The sequence below is a fragment of the Rhineura floridana genome, chromosome 14, assembly GCF_030035675.1.
Source record: "Rhineura floridana isolate rRhiFlo1 chromosome 14, rRhiFlo1.hap2, whole genome shotgun sequence".
Lineage (NCBI taxonomy): Eukaryota > Metazoa > Chordata > Lepidosauria > Squamata > Rhineuridae > Rhineura > Rhineura floridana.
The window spans coordinates 30879204-30896081 of record NC_084493.1 but is presented as its reverse complement, the minus strand read 5'-3'; the positions used below and the strand labels follow the sequence as shown (position 1 = coordinate 30896081).

The 16878-nt window shown below is 45.1% G+C and overlaps 1 protein-coding gene across 4 annotated transcripts in view; it reads right to left on the bottom strand.

Annotated features, from left to right (window-relative positions):
• CIB2 (calcium and integrin binding family member 2) overlaps positions 1-16504 on the bottom strand; it is a 43585-nt gene extending 27081 nt beyond the window's left edge. For 2 of the 4 annotated variants that reach the window (XR_009758953.1, XM_061595159.1), the window contains exons 1-2: positions 16331-16504; positions 11924-11958 (exon numbers count right to left, since the gene is read on the bottom strand). The gene's annotated coding sequence lies outside the window, so the exon portion shown is untranslated. Of the gene's footprint in view, positions 1-3983; positions 4064-11923; positions 11959-16330 lie in introns of those variants that run through there. The other 2 variants (XM_061595162.1, XM_061595160.1) reach the window with 2 other exon arrangements.
• Positions 16505-16878: the final 374 nt, after the last annotated feature.

The following is a 16878-nucleotide window of genomic DNA, read 5'->3' as shown; positions in this document are numbered from 1 at the left end:
CTAGTGGACCTGATGGGATTCCTGCTGAAGTCTTTAAAGAAGGTGGGCCTCAACTTACACAACAACTTCATAAGCTCATCGAAAAAATCTGGATGAGGGAGGAGATCCCGAAAGACTTTAGGGTTGCCATAATTATCACTCTTTTCAAGAAGAGTGATAGAACAGATTGTGGGAACTACGGAGGCATCTGTCTTCTTGCTACCGCAGGTAAAATCCTTGCAAGGATCCTTGCAAATTGCTTCCTATCTATCTCAAAAGACATCCTCCCTGAATCCCAAAATGGTTTCCGCCCTTCCAGGGGGACAGTGGACACGATCTTCACTGCACGACAGCTTCAAGAAAAATGCAGGGAGCAAAACCGACCTCTGTATATGGTGTTTATTGATTTGACGAAGGCCTTTGATACTGTAAATCGAACTGCTGTCTGGACCATCCTTCTGAAAATTGGATGCCCTGATAAATTTGTGAATATCTTGTGACTCCTCCATGACAACATGACGGCAACAATTTTGGATAACAATGGCTCTCAAAGTGATCCATTCAAAGTGGGATCAGGCGTCAGGGATGTGACATTGCTCTGACCTTATTTGCTATTTTCATCACCATGATTCTAGACCTTGTTGAGGGGAAACTTCCCACTGTAGTGGAAACCACATATCGAAGAGATGGAAAGCTTTTTAATCTCAGTAGGCCGAAAGCAAAATGTAAGGTAATTACAACTTCTGTCACAGAACTTCAATATGCCGATGATAATGTAGTCTCCACACATTCAGAGAAAGATCTTCAAACTATCCTAAATGTCTTTGCAGAAGCATAGGAAAAGCTTGGCCTCTCGCTTAACATCAAAAAAACCAAAGTGCTTCATCAGCAAGTGCGAACCAATCCCTCTGTAGCACCATCAATCCAGCTTAATGGGGTGACGCTGGAGAATGTTGATAACTTTTCTTATCTTGGCAGCCATCTCTCTGTAAAAGCTGACATCGATGCTGAAATTCAACATCGTCTGAGCTCTGCGAGTGCCACATTCTCCTGAATGAACCGTAGAGTGTTCGAGGACCAGGATATTCACAGGGAGACCAAAATGCTTGTTTACAAAGCCATTGTACTACCGACCTTACTGTATGCCTGTGAAACATGGACCATTTATAAACGCCACTCCCAACTTCTTAAAAGATTCCACCAACGCTGCCTCCGGAAAATTCTGCAAATTACTTGGGAAGATAGGCGGACTAATGTTAGTGTATTGGAAGAAGCAAAGACTACCAGTGTTGAAACAATGATCCTTCAACATCAACTTCGCTGGACCAGTGATGTTGTTTGAATGCCTGATCACTGTCTTCCAAAGCAGCTACTTTACTCCCAACAAGGATGGAAAATGGAATACTGGTGGATAGCAAAAGAGGTTTAAAGATGTTCTTAAAACGAATCTAAAAAAATGTAACGTGAGCTTCAAGAACTGGTGAGTCTTGGCCCATGAACGTCCCAAATGGAAGTTGGCCATTATCAAAGGTGCTATGGACTTCGAAGAAGCATGAATACAGGGCGAACGGGACAAATGAGCTAAGCAGAAGGCACGTCAAGCAAATCCTCAGCGTGACCATCTTCCATCTGGAAACCTATGTCCTCACTGTGGGAGGCTGTGTGGATCCAGAATTGGCCTCCACAGTCACTTACGGACCTACCTTTAAAGACCTTATCTTGGAAGACAATCTTACTCGGCCACGTATGATTGCCAATGAATGAAAAGTAGTAGTATTGACAAGTAAGGGTTGCTGCTTGTGGGCTTTCCGCAGAGGCATCTAGTTGACCACTGGGGGAAACAGGAAGTTGGACTAGATGGTCACTTGGTCTGATCTAGCAGGGCTTGTTGTATGTTTTTAAGCAGTGATGGGGAACTTTTGGTCCTCCACATGTTGTCAGACTCTGAAGCTGCTTTCAGACATGGGGCTTATTGTATTAGTTTTACAGATTAAAATGGCAGCTCTTCTGTCCCAATTTCTAAAATTCCTTTCACACTGCAGTACCTGTTGCATAAAGGAACAGTAGGTTTTTCAGCCGATATACTGGCATTTTGCGCATCCATCTTTCACATGGCTACAATGAATGTCTTGTTTTTGTCCTTTACCCATTATACACATGCACACTGTAGTCTCCCACTGTGTAGGAGGTCTAAGATCTCATCCCATCACCATGCAACCCCTCTCCCTTTGACATATTTGTTTTAGTTGTAAGTATAGACACAGGGGTGTGGGAAATGCTGCTGGTACCTGCGACTACTCTGGAATACTGGTAACTTTTTTGTCAGGCAACCCCCCCCCAAAAAAACCCACATGTCTAAAGGGTGGGAACTCACTACATGCTGGGATGCCTGTCATGTGAGTGGTTACAGCTAGCAAAAAACTCCCACAATTTTCTGGGTTCCCAAGCTTTCGAACAGATTCTTTCTGGTATTATTTATCACAAAAATTAGTGCTACACTTGCACTAGAATTCCAGAGCTAGCTTGTACGTCATGTGAAAGATCAACTATAATGAGCAAATTACCACATAAGAAATTGTCAGAATAATGGAATGAAGTGCTGTGTGAAAGCAGCCTGACACCCATCAGCCTCAGCCAGCATAGCCAATGATCAGGGAGATGGGAGTTGCAGTCCAGAAACATCTAGAGGCAGTAACGGACAGCAGGGAGGAGCGGGGTAAGGCTGCTTTACTCTCTTGGCTTCCAAACACCACAGGGTGCTGCTGCTTACCGAGAGGGGGAGGAGTGAGTCACAGGGAGTGCAGCGTGGTGGGCAGGGGCAGGAACGGCAGATTGGCTCTGCCACCATGCACCGAGCCCCCCACGCCTCACCTCTTCCCCTCTCAGTAAGTGGCAGTGACTCACTGTCTTAGGAAGCCAGGAGACCAAGGTGGCCCCACCCATGCCACACCACTGACTACTACTGTCAGGAGGGCCACAGGTTCCTCACCCGTTCTTAGATTTTGAATCTGGCTCCCAGTGAGTACCAAGTCCAGCATAACGTTAAGTGCAGGCATTATGGAAGTAGCACCACCAGCCAAATACACAGCTACTCCTGCCCCAAAACTGCCCCTGGTGCTATTGCCAGCAATCTGACCAGGCCCAATCTGACCCAGCCCTGGAATCTGTGCACACATGTAGCTGGATCCAGAGCCATCTCAAGACAGTTTGCTATCTGAGGCAAAGGACAGGCAGATCAGTCTCACTTCAACCCTGGCAATGGGACAATGGTCACATCCATAGCATATATTTAAAGGACTATTATACCACTAACAGTCATGGGGAATCCTGGGAACTGTAGTTTGTTAAGGGTTCTGACTTCACAGGGCTACCATTCTCAGCACCCTTAACAAACTACAGTTCCCAGGAGTCTCCATGACTGTTACAGTGGCATTATAATGATTTAAATGTAGGCTGTGGATGTGACCAGTGTCTTTTACCATACCTGGGGCCAGCAGGCTAGCCTAAGGGGTGCAGGGCAGGCTGCCTGGCCCTCCAAAAGAGGGGAACATCTGGGGGGGCTCAGGAGGAACAGCCAAAAGTCTGCCACTGCTGCCTTCTCCACCCCATCCAGCATCTGTCTTCTGAGGCAACTGCCACACTCTGCCTAATGGCAGAACCACAGGAAACAGATATAGATTCTTTAATAGGGTTTTACTTTAATAAAGTCCCAATGCAGGACAGAGAGCCTGCCATGACCAGCCCATGTCTCATCATGTCCTAGCTGCAGCTTCATTTTTCCAGTAAAATAATCTAAATGTTTAGAATTGTTTGTGGGTGGAAGGAGGGAGAGAGCATTTCCCAGAACTCCAGAGCAGTGTCAAATTTTCTCCCTCCCCTAAGACCAGGGTTGGGGAAACGTTTTCACCCTGAGTGTCACATTCCTTAATGGGCAACCAGGGGGGGGGGCAGTGGTTGGTGTGGCCAGAGGCAAGAGTGGGTGGAGCCACAGATGTGACTGTTACCTTTGTGCAATCAGCTATATTCCAGCCATGTAAAAGAAAGAGTTTCTGTGCCTCCACCTCCATACATCTCTCAGTCCTCCCTCCAAGCAAGCAAGAGGCATAATCAGAGTGCAAAGGGATATTCCAGACAGGCAAAAGGATTCCAGGAGAGTGCAGAGCAGGGCCTGCAAAGGTGTGGTGCCTGAAGAAAGGGCACAGCCTCAGAGGAGTCCCAAGGGGAGGTTCAGTTCAGTTTATCGTGCAATAGTCGACCAGCTTTTTCCATATACAGAAAAACCAACATATACATAAAAGACAGATTAATAACAGAGATTTTTAAAAAGATATAAGTTCTATAAACATACTAAAATAGCACACAAATTAATTATTTAAATCAGTAGATCAATTAAAATGGCTCTCAGAACATAGATTATCACCAGAGAGAATAGCAACTTTCCTCCTTTCTAGTGCTAATTTAACATATTCAGCAACCCAGTGAGTCACATAGAAATCTGTTTAAAAGGTATTTTCTCTGAAACCAACAATGAAGGGGGCAAGACATGACATTTTTGAGTCTGCTGAATATAAAGGACATTCTACGGGAAAGTGAGCCACATCCTCCACCCTAACATCCAGGAGGGCAATATCTGCTCATCCTGCATTGACCATTATATTGTGCCTTAACCTCCATTAGCTTCAGGGTATTAAGTCTGCATTAGTTTCCAAGTCCCTTAAGGCCAAATGGACAAATAAAGGCCAAATATGGGGGCACCTTCCCAGGGGAGAGGGCAATTTTTTTTGTATAATGTGTTAGAACAACAATTAGATACTAATGGGGAAGTAGCCTGGAAGTCAGCAGAAGAACAGAGAGGGCCACATTTGGCCCCCATGCCTGAGTTCCTCACCTCTGCCTTAGGCAATTCTTCAAGCCCAAAACTCTACAGTGTGGTGGGGAAAAATCTTTAAAAAAAATCAAATATGCCAATATGCAAGAAACACCTACTGAATACACTACTTGGAACAGATCAATAAAACTGGGGTGACAATTGCCCGACAGCATTGTCCACAGAACAGCATGGTCCACGGAATATTTTATCTACTGATTAACAGTGCAGTCCTCTACTCAGAAAAGGGAGGAGGGGTTACCTACCTATATCCTTTGTTATTTCATTTTATCCATATTGTTCCTGTATTTCTTGTTTTGAAAATCAATAAAATATACTCCTAAACATTTAAAAGAAAGAACTGCTTTGCAATGATAAATTAAGTTCAACCCTGCAGCTGGCAAAAGTATAAAGACATTCTAGAACCATGCAAAAGGGAAGGGAAAAATTGAAGCCTCTTTTGCAGGTAACAAACACTTTTGAGAAACTAGGGGACACGTTTTGGTACAGCACAGTCTGGGAGTACACCTGTGTGCATTCATGCACGCCTTGTGCACAATGGGAAGATCGTTTGAGCCATGTGTAGTTCTAGTACACCAGCAGACAGAAAATATAGGTTTTTCATAAGGGCAGCTATTTGTGGGGAAGGGTGAGCATGGTAGAGTATCCATAAAACAAAAAATCTGTATCCATTAGCACAGTCCCCTTGTTCCGCACTCCAGTGCCTGCATGACACATTCTGTTCTCCTCTAAGTATTATGTTCTTTGATGGAACTGAAAGTCCTATAGCCTTGGCTGGACAGAGAATGATCAGTCAGTTTTATTTTACCTTTTGGGTACACTGAACAGCAGTAACACCTCTGTTTGGGCTGAAACAAATACATATAATTCCTAGGACGTCTACACTAGAAAACATGTTGCAAAGCACAGATTTTTTCCCCTTCTTCCTTCCTTTCAAATAAATTAACAAAAAAGTCACTAACTTTGGGGAGATAAAGTGTCTTGCAGGCACTGTTCTTCACTGGTGATCACTGTGATCTTAGCAGAAACCAAAAGCAAAAAAATACCCTTAATTCATCCCATGAAGAAACGTTCATTGTCTCGCACCACCAAATTCTTACACAAAGTTAGCTTCATTGCAGGGAACAATGCAGATCCTGCATAAAAGTTGTAATGTGACATGTTCCTGCAGGTGTATTAATCATGTGCTTACATATGCTGGGAAACAGTGGCTTGAAATTAAAGAACCTCAGTTAGGCTGCAATCCAATACATGGGTTCAATGGGACATACTCCCAGGTAAGTGAGTATTGGATTGCAGCCTTGGTCATGTCCATTCACTTCAAGGGGTTTACTGTGAATAGGATTAGCACTGGATACAACCCAGTGTTTATACATGTGTAGGAATGCTGTGTAATAGTTAAGGTGTTGGACTACGACCTGAGAGACCAGGGTTCAAATCCCCACACAGCCATGAAGCTCCCTGGTGACCTTGGGCCAGTCACTGCCTCTCAGCCTCAGAGGAAGGCAATGGTAAAACCACCTCTGAATACTGTTTACCTGGTTGGGTTTAGACTCACTGGGACTCAGAACCTCTGCAGGGGTGGGGGACTGATTAGGATGGTCCGCCCCAGGAGGCTGATGGATCCGGATGGTTTTCTGATGACTCTTGGAGATTTTCCTGTGACCGCGGCAGGTGATTCTGTCGAAGCCCTGGTTAACCTCTGGAATGGGGAAATGACCAGGGCGGTGGACACGATCGCTCCTGAGCATTCCCTCTTACGGAGTGGAGCTGGCGGCGATGAAACGAATAAGACGGGGACTTGAGCGACGTTGGTGGAAGACTCGGTGCGAGTCTGACCGAACACAGGCTAGAGCCTATCTGAAGGCCTACTCTGTGGCAGTGCGGGCTAAGAAAAAACTTTTCTTTTCTGCCACCATTGCATCTGCTGGGAGCCATCTAGCGGAGCTGTTTCGAGTGGTCAAGGGTCTTTTAAACTCTGGCCCCAGGAGGGTAATATAGACCACTCAACAACCCGCTGTCAAGAATTTGCACAGCACTTTGCAGATAAAGTCGCTCAGATCCGCTCCGACTTGGATGCTAAAATTGATACAGTCTCAGGGGATGTAACTTTGGCTCCTGCTTGTCCAATAATAATGGATTCCTTTCAATTTGTACAGCACGAGGATGTGGACAAGATCCTTGGAGAGGCGAGAGCCACATGTCTGCTGGATCCTTGCCCTTCCTGGCTCATCAAAAGTGCCAGAGGGGGACTGGCTGAGTGGGTGAGGGGAGTGGTTAATGCCTCTTTACAACAAGGCAGAATTCCATCATGCCTAAAAGAGGCAGTTGTACGGCCTTTGTTGAAAAAGCCCTCCCTGGATCCCTCCTTAATGGGAAATTATTGGCCAGTCTTTTTGGGCAAGGTAATAGAGTGTGTGGTGGCCGCCCAGCTCCAGAGATTCTTGGATGAAATGGATTATCTGGATCCATTTCAGTCTGGTTTCAGGCCTGGTTACGGGACAGAGACAGCTTTGGTCGCCTTGGTGGATGACCTTCGCAGAGAGCTGGACAGGGGGAGTGTGTCCCTGTTAGTTTTACTGGACCTCTCAGCGGTTTTCGATACCATCGACCATGGTATTCTTCTGGACCGCCTTGCTGGGATGGGACTTGGGGGCACCGTGTTACGATGGCTCCATTCCTTTCTGGAGGGACGAACTCAGAAGGTGGTGCTGGGGGACTCCTGTTTGACTCCTTGGCCGTTGACCTATGGGGTCCCTCAGGGTTCAGTTTTGTCCCCCATGTTATGTAACATCTATATGAAACCACTGGGAGAGGTTGTCCGGGGGTTTGGGGTTCGGTGCCATCAGTATGCGGATGACACCCAACTCTACTTCTCCTTTCCACCTAAAGCCAAGGAAGCTGTCCTGGTCCTGAACCAGTGCCTGGCATCAGTGATGGACTGGATGAGGGCGAACAAATTGAAACTAAATCCAGACAAGACAGAGGTGCTCCTGGTCAGTTGAAGGACACATCAGGGAATAGGGATTCAGCCTGTGGTGGATGGGGTTACACTCCCCCTGAAGACACAGGTTCGCAGTTTGGGTGTGCTCCTGGACTCAGCTCTGAACTTGGAGACCCAGGTCTCGGCAGTGGCCAGGAGTGCCTTTGCCCAGTTAAGACTAGTACACCAGCTGCGCCCGTTCCTGGAAATGCCTGATTTGACTATGGTGATGCATGCCTTAGTTACATCCCGTTTAGACTACTGTAATGTGCTTTACATGGGGCTGCCTTTGAAGACTGTTCGGAAACTTAAACTGGTACAAAGAGCTGCAGCCAGAGTATTAACAGGGGCTGGTTACAGGGACCATACAACTCCCTTGTTACAACAGCTCCACTGGCTGCCAGTTTGTTTCCGGTCACAATTCAAAGTGCTGGTTTTGACCTTTAAAGCCCTATATGGCCCAGGTCCAGGCTATTTGTCAGACCGTATCTCCCTGTACGAGCCTGCCCGGGCCCTGAGATCTTCAGGAGAGGCCCTTCTCTCAGTCCCAACACCCTCACAAGTGCAATTGGTGGGGACGTGAGATAGAGCCTTCTCGGTGGCTGCTCCTATGTTCTGGAACTCCCTTCCTTATGAATGGCCCCCTCCTTGCCATCCTTCTGTCGGCAAGTAAAGATTTTTTTATTCTGACAGGCTTTTGGGATAGAAGGTGTTTAGGATTGGGCTTTACAAGGCTTGTTTTATTGTTTTATATTATTATTTGTATTATTTTTAATTGTTTTTAGATTTTTAAGTGCCTTTTATGGTTTTAAGGTTGTGCATAGTTTAATTGTATTTTAATTGTATGTTTTTCTATGTTTTTAACTACATGTAGTTCTATTTGTAAGCCGCCCTGAGTTCCAGTTTGGAAAAAGGGCGGGGTAAAAATAAAGTTTCAATTCAATTCAATTCAATTTACCATGAAAACCCTATTCATAGGGTCGCCCATAAGTCAGAATCGACTTGAAGGCAGTCCATTTCATTCTTTTCAGAAACGCTGCATCTTATGGCTTTACTCATGGGAAATCTACAGTTGTCCACACCAAAAAGACTAAGAGTGTCATAAATTCCCACAATTTTCTCCTTGCAATGTGAAAGTACATATTTGCTATAACAGATTACAGAGCTTGGAAAAGTTACTTTTTTAAACTACAACTCCCATCAGCCCCAGCCAGCATGGCCACTGGATTGGGCTGATGGGAGTTGCAGTTCAAAAAAGTAACTTTTCCGAGCTCTGCAAATTAGTGACCTGAGTAGGCAGCAATTTTTGCCTTTGGATTCATGAGGAGAGAAAAAGAACAATTAGATGATGCCTCCTACATGGTTGCTCATTTTTTAGCAGAGTGGGTAGGATCTGATCCTTATCAGCATCTTGCTGAATTAGAATTTTATAGTTTAGGAATATGGCAAAGTATGAAGCAGCATTTGATGATATGTCTGCCCACTGATTTGTTTTTTGGATCATGTTAAACATGTGGCACCAAGAGGTTCACAGGCACTTGTATTGCATCTTCTAGTGACAACTAAATTGGCCATATGCTCTGCTTTGGAAAATAAAATCTGTTCCAGAATGTATGATGCGGGAGGAGAACCCACGGCCCTCCAGATGTTACTATTCTCCAAATCACATCCAGCATGGCCAATGGTCTGGCCGGATGAGAGCTGGATCCCCACAACAACTGAAGGCTCACAGATTTCCCATCCCTGATATATAGGAAATGATTACATTAATAAAGCTGATAGCACAATCAAAAGATTGCTGGATTACTGTAATGAGCTCTATGTGGGGCTGCCCTTGAGGTTGCAGCTGCAGCTGGTGCAAAATGCGGCAGTAAGACTGCTCACGGGGGCAGGGTATCGCCAACATGTCAACCTGCTGCTGAAAGAATTGCACTGGCTGCCTATTAGCTACCAACGTTCTAGTTTTGGTGTTAAAAGCCCTATACAGCTTGGGACCAGGATACCTGAAAGACCATCTTACCCCTTATATACCCAGTCAGTCACTACACTGTGCAGGTGGCGGCCTCCTGCAGATACCATCTTATGAGGTCCATTCTGCACAACCTAGAAAACAGAACTTTAGTGTAGTGGCACCTACTGTTTGGAACTCCCTCCCCTTAATATTAGACAGGTGCCATCTCTGTAATCTTTTTGGCACCTACTGAAGACTTTCCTCTTTCAACAAGCCTTTAAGTAGAGACTTTATCCCAGTCTGTGTTTGTGTTGGAATTGCTTTTTAATATGTTTTTTAACCTTTTCATTTTTTAAAAAAATATGTTTTAAAAGCTTTTTAAAAATGTTTTTAAATATGTTTTGTTTTAATATATTTTAAAATCTGTTTTTATGATGTTTTAAAGTGTTTTTAATGCTTTTGTTTGCCGCCCTGGACTCCTACTGGGAGGAAGGGTGAGATATAAATCCACCTAAGTCCAGTCAGTCCAGGAGGTGGCAGCACTCCCTGTCAGCTTCCTCTTCCTTAGACACAATATTGCCCTTGTAGAACTCAGCCCCATCCCATCCCCACCATGCCCCTGGAATACCCCTTTGGGGGAGATACTTCTATCAAGACTGGTAGGGGGCAAAATGCAGGGAGCCTGAACTGTAAGCAGAGGCAGAGCCAATGACAGCACACTCTGCTGTAACAGGATGAGCCAACTAATTCAAGCTTTGTCCCCATCTCTCTGCTGAGTTCTACAAGGGCAATATTGCTTCTAAGGAAGAGGAAGCTGACAGGGAGTGCTTGCACCTCCTGGACTGACTGTAAGTAAGAAGGCAGACAGGTGGGGGGTGGATAGGGCAGACTGAGGTTGGTGGGGCAATGCACCACCTGCCCTAACCTATACTGAAGTTATAGTAGCTTAAGGGATCCTGGGTGAGAACTACAGCACAGCACCAAAAGCCCAAGATCCACCAAACCCAACTCTCTTATCCCAGCAGATCTTGGGTTTCGATTGTACAGTAAGGCTGCAGTCCAGTGCATGTCTCTTCAGAAGTATGTTCCATGGGGTTCAATGGGACTTACTCCCAGGTAGGTGTGTACTGGAATGCAGCCTAAGTCAGCATTCCATGGCCACTGAGGACACTCAGTCTTCATTGGGCTATTTTGTACTATTGGGGGGGGGGAGTTATCCCATTAGAGTTTTTTCTTACTGAGTTTTTGTGCTTCTGCAGACTTCATGGCTCCCCCAAGCCTGCTGTTACTTTCCTCTTGTGCATGGGTGAGGCTGTTTTGGCCACATATGCAATGGCACTCCCACCCTGATCTTCAGAAATAGAGAAGACTCTATTTAGTTTGAGGTCTGTAAAGAAAGTTTGCTTGAAGATGAAACAGGTTTTTTTCCTAACGTATTGTTATAAGTCTAGCTGCTTGGTTTTTATGAATAGGCTTATCATGATAGTTTTGCTGCCCAACAATGACGGGATGATCAGGGGTTTAACAAAAGGAGCATTTGGGGAAGGGTTGTAGCTTAGTGGTAGAGCAGCTGTTTTGCATGCAAAAAGTTCTAGATTCAGTCCAGGGCATCTCCAGATAGAGCTGGAAGAGGATCCTGTCTGAAACCCCACAGACCTACTGCCAGTCAGTGTAGACAGTACTGAGCTAGATGGAGCAATGGGCCTGACTCAGTATGGTAGCTTCCTATGTCCTACAGTTGTCCTTAATGGTCTGGAATCTCTCACCAGACTTTGGATTATGAACCCTATCAGAGTTTGGAGGAGAGAAAGAGAGACACCTAAAGAAGCAGTTTGTAATTTGCAGTTTGATTTTGGAGAGAGCCTGAGAGAAAACAGCGAGTCGTAGCTTGCCACCGTTGGGATCATCTCCTCCCTCTTAAACTGAACAGATATGTATTGGCACTTGGGTGGCCTCCCTGTCGCCATGCATTACATCTCAACACAAAAAGGGCATTCTGTAACTGATTAACACGCTCTTTACTCTAAAAAGTGAAAGGACACTGTCTGAATTCCCTCCACTGGGCATGATTGGACCCTCCCTGTACAAATGATCACAGCAGAATGGAATGCGATCTGCTTACCGAAGGATTTCCTTTCGTGTGAAGAAAGTGCAATCCTGCAAACGAGACAAAAAGAGAAAGGAAATGAGCCTTTTTAATTGGGATAGTTTGGGCAGAGAAGCTGCTGGAGGTGGTAAGATAAGTGTTGATTTCTTTCTATAAGCATGTATCAGTCCAAAATTAGATCTGGTTTAAGTGACCCCGTGTCTTTTTCACTCAAACACTTAGTCCTCCTAAAGTGGTAAACTTGCATTTGGACAGTACCGCTTTAGACTATCAGCAGGGGTTCACATGATGGGAATTCTCCCCCAGTGGGGGAAAACTTACTTATGTCTATAAAACCACCCTGGCAGAGTTGTGATTAGGAAACTTGAAACCCTCTCCCTAATATCTAGCTTTCCACATGGAAGGAACTGTTTGTACGGATGAATATTCAGTTACAAAAGTCAGGTGGTGTCCTCCAGATGTTGTTGGATTCTAAGTCCCATCAGCCACAGCCAGCATGGCCAATGCTCATGGATTATGGGAGCTATAGCCCACAATGTCTGGAGGGCACCATGTTGGGTACCCATGACTTAAGTTCTCACCTGAAGTAGTAGGGCACAGTCACAAGTTTACCACTCCAGCAAGAACTAACCCTAAGTCAAGGTATGCTAAAATTCTTCTCAACAAGGAATAGGCAGCAGAATTGGGCTATGGGAAAACGAGCTTTGTCATTAAGCCTACATGATCACCATCATGTGCCAGGGCAATTGGGCTCATCATGACCCCTTGGAATACCCAACATCTATGTGTGTTGAATCTCACATGAGTGTTGGCACTTGCACATGTGTATGGGGTCAAACTGTGGGTGTTGCATTCAATTAATGTTGATTCAAAACAGACCCACTGAAATTAATGGTCATGGGCAACTTAGGTTCTTTCATTTTTTATTTTATTTTATTTATTTATTTTATTTATATACCACCCCATAGCCAAAGCTCTCCGGGCGGTTTACAGCAATTAACATTTCAACAGGTCTAAGAGTAAAAGTTATCTGCATACAGCCCTATGATCTGTACAGTCCAATTTTGCAGAGTACAAATTTGTATCAGAGCTTGGAAAAGTTACTTTTTTGAACTACAACTCCCATCAGCCCTAGACAACATGGCCACTGGATTAGGCTGATGGGAGCTGTAGTTCAAAAAAGTAACTTTTCCAAGCTCTGATTTGTATAGGGCAGAGATGGGGAGCCTCAGGCCAGGACCAAATGCAGCCCTCCAGGCCTCTATATGGCCATTGGGACTCTCCCCAGGCCACATTTCCTCTCAGCTATGCCCCCTCTCTCCAGGCCACACCCCTCATCAGCTCTGCTCTGCACCCATTTTGAGTGTTCTCGTCTGGCTGGAATATGTCCTTGAATTCAGATAATGCTTCTTGCTTGCCTGGATGAAGGATAGAGAGGGGTGTGTGAGTCAATTAACAGTTGTTCCTCCACCCACTTTTGCCTCTGGCCCTGTCCACCACTAGCATGTAGCCCCTAGAAGGTTCTAGAAGGCAACCCTCAGGCTGAAAAAATGTTCCTCACCTCTGGCATAGACCCTTGTGTAAGCATACTGTCCAGCACATGGATATTGGGCATACTCAGCCAGTATAAGCATGGTTATACCATGCATACACACATACAGATAAAAATATCTACAGATGTATATACATATGTTTTGCTTTAAAATGTCCTAAGTACTTCATGAATGTGATTTCAGTCTTCTTTACAACAACACCATTAAGTACGCCAGTGGGAATATCACCATATTTTATTTATTTATTACATCCCACCAGCCATCCAAGGAGCTCAGGACAGCATATGTGCTTCTTCCCTCTCCTCCTTTTTATTCACACAACAAACCTGTGAGGTAGGTTAGACTGAGAAGGATTGACTGGCCTAAGGTCACCCAGGGAGCTTCTTGGATGAGTAGGGATTTAAACCCATGTCTCTCTGGTCATAATCCAACACTCTAACCACTAAACAGCTGTCTTGGGTAAACAGACCAAATAACAGATGTGAGCAAGACCTCTCACCACAGGAGGGCGGGGGATGCAACAATGTGATACACCCCATCCATATGATTTCTCCATCTAGATCAGGGGTTCCCAAACTGTTGTCCGCAGACCACCACGAGCTTCATTCAGGACAACAATGTGATACACCCCATCCATATGATTTCTCCATCTAGATCAGGGGTTCCCAAACTGTTGTCCGCAGACCACCACGAGCTTCATTCAGGACAACAATGTGATACACCCCATCCATATGATTTCTCCATCTAGATCAGGGGTTCCCAAACTGTTGTCCGCAGACCACCACGAGCTTCATTCAGGACAACAATGTGATACACCCCATCCATATGATTTCTCCATCTAGATCAGGGGTTCCCAAACTGTTGTCCGCAGACCACCACGAGCTTCATTCAGGACAACAATGTGATACACCCCATCCATATGATTTCTCCATCTAGATCAGGGGTTCCCAAACTGTTGTCCGCAGACCACCACGAGCTTCATTCAGGACAACAATGTGATACACCCCATCCATATGATTTCTCCATCTAGATCAGGGGTTCCCAAACTGTTGTCCGCAGACCACCACGAGCTTCATTCAGGACAACAATGTGATACACCCCATCCATATGATTTCTCCATCTAGATCAGGGGTTCCCAAACTGTTGTCCGCAGACCACCACGAGCTTCATTCAGGACAACAATGTGATACACCCCATCCATATGATTTCTCCATCTAGATCAGGGGTTCCCAAACTGTTGTCCGCAGACCACCACGAGCTTCATTCAGGAGGTCCATGGCTTGCCTATGGATTTGTGATTAAGGATAGGAGATGGTACATCCAATGCATTAAATGTTTGTATTGATTTTAATTGTATTTTTATTGCTGTTTTTGTTTCTGATCTCTTTTGCATTTTATGTACTATAATTTGAATTCCAGTTGTAATCCAATAAAATACAATGTATAAGACATAAAAGAAGCAAGAAAAATACAATTAAAAATCATACAGCATCAAGCACAGCACGTCGGAATTGCTACAATAAGGCAGAAAAATCATTAAACGATCCGGCAAGGCCCCCAGCAAATCTCAAGTGGTCTGTGGAGAGGGGGGGAGTTTGGGAACCACTGATCTAGATGGTACTGGGCTGACGTGAGATAATTATAAATAATTGTTATTGTTTCTTTATGAGGTTTATATATCTGCCTTCATTTACACTTGCAGAGCTCTTTGTATCAAATCAAAACAATAGAAAAATGCAAAATACCGTTCAAATCCAGAAATGCAATTAAAATGCAATTAGGTAAAAGGCAGTAACTAAAATTAATCTGAATTGAGAGAACAAAAAAACTTGTTCAATAGGGCAGCCAAACAATGGCTTGTCTCCAGCTAAGTTTTACTCGCAGTAGAGTGCCCACTGACAGGGTCAGCACTCCCTGTCCATGTGCATACACACACACACTTAAATACACCCTGTTGCTTCACCTCATACAGGCACACATGCCTGCCATCACCCAAGTCGGCCCCACCACCATCTCGGGTGATGGTAGGCAGCGCACTGACACAAAAGGTGAAGCAACCGGGTGGATTTAAGTGCCCGCCGGCTGGGTGCACATGCACAAGTGATGTTGGCTGGGAGAGTGGCGCTCCTGCTGTGCAATCCGTGCTGCTATTCAGTTGCAACCCGCAACCCAATGCTGGTGGGGATCATGTAACAAGAGGTCCACCCTCCCAGTGGCAGGGGCCTTTGACCAGCGGCAGGGGCCCTTGACCAGCCACAGGGCCCTCAACAAGTGTCTGATCTGGCCAGCCACTGGCACTGGGCCTGCCCATTGAAATTAGTGGGCCTAAGTTAGCCATGGCCATCAGCTTCCCGGAGAGGGAATCACACAAGCTGGCCACAGAATCACTGAAAAAGTTCTCTCTCGAGTCAGCACCTGCCGTGTTGAATGGAAGGGCTGTAACTCAGTGGAAGAGCACCTGCTTTGCATGCAGAGGGTGCCTGATTCTGAAAATGGGGCTTCTGGTTTTCTGCCTCATTTTCAGAGCTCTTGAGAATTTCTTTAGAATGTTGGCACATGTGGAGTTCTGAGTTTATTTATTTATTTATTTTATGACTCACTTCCCATGAGGCATCCTGAAGCAATTTACAATATAATAAAAACAGCAAACAGTTACACATATAAAAACAGTTAAAACAATTGCATATATAAAAGCAATTTTTAAAAAAGTTTAAAACAACAACAGAACATATATTAAATTGATTAACTCCAATACAGATAACAACTGGGATTAAAAGCTCCTTTAGAAAGCTTGTTGAAAGAGGAACGTCTTGAGCAGATGCCAAAAAGACAATAGAGAAGGTGCCTGCCTAGTATATAATGGTCTTACCTTACAGTGTGGTGGACTGGTTAAGGTGCTGAACTACGACCTGGGAGAGCAGGGTTCGAATCCCCACACAACCATGAAGCTCACTGGGTGACCTTGAGCCAGTCACTGCCTCTTAGCCTCAGAGGGAGGCAATGGTAAACCCCCTCTGAATACCGCTTACCACGAAAACCCTATTCATAGGGTTGCCCATAAGTCGGAATCGACTTGAAGGCAGTCCATTACATTACAAATTACAAGGTAGCCCAGGGTGGTGCTTCCCCCCCCTTCCTGTAAATATTTATCCAGCACTCTGCAGCCTTCCTGGTCTCAAAAGGCCCCATGGGAGGAGCTACCTCAGGACATTTTCTCCTGGGCTTTAACTGAAGCACAGAAAGCCAGAGAGGCTGCATAGTGCACACCACCAGTGAGATGCTCTGTGGAATAAATGAAAGGATCATCACAAACATCCCTCAGCCACCTTAGAAGTAAGGAAAGCATGGCCAAAAAAAACTCCCACGTACCACCCCTGAGAATTTCACTAAAATTTTCTTTCCCTTTGATAATATTCT